The sequence below is a fragment of the Tetrao urogallus genome (genome assembly GCF_951394365.1).
Source record: "Tetrao urogallus genome assembly, chromosome: 3".
Classification (NCBI taxonomy): domain Eukaryota; kingdom Metazoa; phylum Chordata; class Aves; order Galliformes; family Phasianidae; genus Tetrao; species Tetrao urogallus.
The window spans coordinates 38,138,271-38,143,311 of NC_136815.1; positions in this window are offsets into that span (position 1 = coordinate 38,138,271).

The following is a 5,041-nucleotide window of genomic DNA, read 5'->3' on the forward strand; positions in this document are numbered from 1 at the left end:
CTAATTTATAAAGCTTAGAAGTTGTTTGATATGGCACAATGAAAAAGTTGATTTGTCCTTAAATCCCCTACTGAGGTAGTAGTTATAAAAGTCTCTATATAAAAATGCTTGAGTGACAGCATACTTGTATGATATAAGCAAATGCTTTGAATACTAATTTCCATATCCAAAGTATAGTGTCATATTGCTGTTTCTTCTTGCAAAGATTTAGAATTAAGTTTTATGGAGACCTCATAAAATTTCTTTTCTTTTCACAGTTCTGTTAGAGGAAGAAATTATCAAGACATCTGGACCAGTATGAAAGAGGATTTTGTAATTAGCTTTAAAAACTAGGCTAAGCAGCTAGCTTCCTGTGAACAAGAGGTTATTTGGTTTTCTTTTTTCCTTTCTTCTTTTTTTTTTTTTTTAATGCAGCATACATGCCTGAAGTTAGCCTTCATTTTGACACAACCATCATTTCCTTAAATGCCTTCCTATAGCTGATAGTCAGTAGGGCCAGGTTGCTCGATTGTATGGTGAATGTTAAAATATTTTTTCATTTTTGTAAGTAAGTTGAAATTAAACTTTTACCAATGAAGTATTTTGATAATTTGTTTGTTTTTTTTCCCTAAGTATGCGAATCGTCTATTGTATTTTTAAGTCTGAAATATGCATCCTATTCCCATAATGTATTTTATCATTATTTTATTATTATACATAGAAAAAAAAAGTGGCTTTTATGGTGGAAAGAAAAATGCTTAAATCAAAGAAGCTGAGTTACATATCTAAACACTTAGGCACAAAATAGCTCAGCATTTCAAGGTTTCTTGCATAACTTTGCATAAAAACATTTTAAATTCAACTTACTTGATAGTAAGGCTGTAATTCAGAAAGCCTTCCTTTTTCTATTAGAAGAATAGATATATTTGATATATTTTTTGCCTATGTGTGAGTCCTTTGGCAGAATTGCTTCTTAGAAATTATTTACAGGTTCATAATAGATTTTTCATTTAATTTACTTTAGGCAGCAGCAAACTAATTATATAGATGTTTGCTATCGAGGAGAGTGCTGTGTTTTAGTGTATTTCTAGAGGAATGAGGAAAAAAAAAAACTTAAAAAAGATCACAAATTGGATGGCAAGTAGACCTAAATTTCCATTGCTGTTCAAAACACATACAGGACAGGCAGTGTTTGTTTATGCAACCTTCCTAATGCTATTTGTTCTTCAATCTTTCTGCCTGACTGCCACATGTAAGAAAATAATTAAAAGAGCTAAACCTGTGGTAATGTTTTCTCTGTTGTAGAATTGCTCAGGTTGGAAAAGACCTTAAATATCATCAAGTCCAACCATGACCTAACCATACTACCCTAACTCTAAGAACCCTCTGCTAAATCATGTCCCTGAGTACCACATCCAAACAATTTTAAACACACACAGGGATGGTGACTCAACCACCTCCCAGGGGAGCCTATTCCAGTGCTTAACAACCCTTTTTCTAAAGAAGTTTTTCCTGATATCCAACCTAAACTTACCCTACCACAATTTGAGGCTGTTTCTCCTCATCCTGTCACACATCACCAGTGAGAAGAGCCCAAACCCACTCTCACTGCAATCACCTTTCAGGTGTGTGAAGGGAGCAATAAGGTCTCCCCTCAGCCTCCTTTTCCCCAGACTAAACAGCCCCAGTTACTTTAGCCACTTCTCATAGGGCATATTCTCCAAGCCCTTCACAAGCCTTGTTGCCCTTCTTTGGTCCTGCTCCAGCTTTGTGGCTGTGGTAGCTGCCTCAACTTTTTACTCCTCTGACTTCAGAATAAAGAGCTGTCATAGCGGAAGAGCAAAGTCCAAGAAATTGACTTAAAAAAAAAAGCATAGGTGCCTAAATTCTAGTTGTGCTTCATTTTGGTTATCCAAATCCAAAAATAGAAGTGCTCAGCAGTGAGCTTTTCATGCACACTTTTTTAACGAAGAGGAGTCTGGAACATAGTTGTCCCATAGCATAAGCTGAAGTTTCTACAGCTTATTGGCTTGCACTAAACAGAAGGTAAACAGCTGCTCAGTGACCTAAGCTTTTATGAATCCCATTTTGAAGTCACATGGCATTTCCCAGATATTGTCAAGAACTGCCTTTTTTTTTTTAATTTGGAGTTCTGGATTCGCCTTGTGATCACATACTTTAAATTACATTGAGTTGGACTCTGATCACATTTTCTGTTTCAGCTGTTATTAATCGGGAGGCGTGCTTAATGTTTCTCTGATCAATTTTAATTGATACAGTAGAACCTTTCAGCCTGTGTATGTTTAGATGTTTGTTTTTTTTTTTTATCCCCTCCATTTGTACTGTGCTAATTGCTTTTAAAGGTCAGTATAAAGCACAGTGTGTTGACTGAAGGAGGCCATACAATTTTAATACTACTTAGCAGGCTCTTGGAAAAAAGCAGTCTTTAACAATATGCATGTTCTGTGACAGTTATTGGTTTGTAAAGTACAGACATTGAAGAAAATACCAGTGGGCTGGATACTTGTTATAGCTTAATGATATCCTGTGGTTAAATAAAGGCCAAGGCAAACCACCCATGCTTAATTTCAAGCTAGGATAAGTTGACTTTCTGGTAATTTTTTACTTTATGAATTATAAATAATATCTTGTGTCAATATCATTGTTTTCTCATTTCTATAACATCTTGCTTATAGTAACTTATAATTCACATTTGCTGTGAAAAGGATTTGTGCACAATTAGCAAGTACATCGTAATGAAGTGTAGTTAAAAACTTGCCTTCTGTGTGAGTTTTGTTTTGCCTTTTTTTTTTTTTTTTTTTTTCTTTTCTTTTTCCTTCAATTAAATCCAGCTTTGAACAGCCTCAAAATAACATTGTTTAGGGGAGAAGTGATTTATTTTGTATGAGATACTCTCAGGGTGCCTAGGGACCAGTATTGAATGTGAGCTTAAATCTAAAACTCAGCATTAAAATTTAAGGTTTTCCAAGAAAGATGAGCACTGCAAATATCAGCACACTGTAATGCAGAAATAAAGTGAAAATTACCTTGAGTATTTTAATTATTTGGATATGGAAAATGGGAAATAAGTTTAGAAATAGCTACTTTTTCTTTTAGTACTCTGATTGTTAGCCACAGAACTGCCCAATCCAGTATCATCTTGTCTCCCCTTTAATTTCAGTGTATCTTTTTTTTTTCCCCACAGGATAATAGAATGCATTGTCTACTGTAAAGTATGAGTGTTCCAGCTGTCTTCCAGCTTTTAATGAGGTATCTTTGCAGGGAAGGGAGAACGCTTAAAAGAAATGAAACAGGCCATTTCAGTGAAATGACACACTTTGAACTTTTTTTGATGTGTGTGTCTGATCTTTCCAGCAAGCAGAATCTGACCTAGTTAAACTTACTTTGTCAGCTTAGAGTTTTAGAGCAGCATTACCCAGTCTGATTAAAACAGCACCAATGGCATTCTCAGTTTGACTGCAAGCTCCCCTGAATGCTGCCTTACCAGCAGATCTAGTTTGTTCCTTTGTTGCCTATCATGCTATACTTTATATAACCAAGTAGTAGTTAGTGGTAGTGCTTTGGGATATGCCAAAGTCAGTTGAGAGAACGTGCGTTTGAAAATGAAGCAGCTGCATGTGTGCAGTAGAAGTAGATAGAATGAATTCCTCTTGACTTGGTGCTCTGGGTCATCCAGTTTTGTACTGAAGGAAAAAAGAACATTGCTTTCTAGTCTTTCAAGGTGCTTAGTTTTATGAGTTGTTGTTGTTTTTAAGTTGGTGTGTTGAATCATGTTTCAGCTTTGGAAGGAGACTGTAGAAACTAGTCCACAGCTATTGTAAACTTACCTTGTATTAGGTCTTCTCCTGCAATGAAAAAGCTCCTTATTTGTTTGATGATGTGAATACGGTTAGGGGAGATCGGGAGATCACGTCTCCTACCTAGTGCACTGAGGCAGACAAATCAATATCCTAAATTCTGCTTTGCTATTCCCTTTCTTTTTTTTCTGAAAGTGCTCTTTTCATGCTGCTAGAATTAGGGGTAGTGTAATGCCTTGGGTGAAGTGTAATGAACGTAAGTTTATTAGCTGATAAAGCTGTTGCTTTTCTTTTGGACAGTCTGAAAAAGTGCAATGGAATGAGATAGTTCTGGCTTCCATCTTTTGTCAGTGTAAGGTATGAGTATTCATTATCTAAGCCTTACAAGCTCTGTCAGTGAACAAGTCAAATTAGTGTGTACAAAACCAAGATGGCTGATAGTGCTACTCTTTCAGGAACAAACGATGAAATGCTTTTTACACCTACCTGCAGAGGGAAGTTAAAAATATGTGAGAATTGTGCTTTATTTAAGAATTCCAATCCCCAGACTCTTCTTCCTACTAAGTAAATAATTTAACATTATAAACATGAACAATCTGAACTTAAAAATGCTCTCAGTGGACTCCAGTAGTAAAATAACAATTTTTCAGCAAAAGGTTTTTATAGGCAGCATTAATTATTTCAACAATTAGGTCTTGGAAACTTGAGATCATAGTGATTTCCATTATCACACTGTATACACATCAGATAAGACAAGTGGGGTTTACCTGCACTGAGCACAATTCATACAGGAGGTGAAACTTGGTCTCATGTAACCCAGAGAGTGACGGTACAACTGTTTTTACTTTGGTCGTAGTGTGGATGGAGCAACTGGTTTGACTTTCAAGAAAACTGTGACAGTCCACTTAAAATTAGTTTTCATGCTCAGTACTTCAGATATACATTATAAGAGACTTGTGTCCAAGTTGTATGCTGCAATGTAAAAATACTGCTTTTTTTTTTTTTTTTTTTTTTTTTTAACATAAGTGTTTGTTCTTCATTCTCTTCTGCAAAGTAATACTTCATTTGATCAGAAACTGTAGTTAGCTGATCGTATCAGAGCCTTGTGCGGGTTCCAAGCATTCAGTCTGTAGTAAAACTTGCCTGAGTTGTTTTCAGGTAAATGAATACTAAATTCCCTGTTGATCAGGGTAGCCCAGAGTCCCATTTGTTTTAAAATAAATACACATAAGAAAAAAGGAATC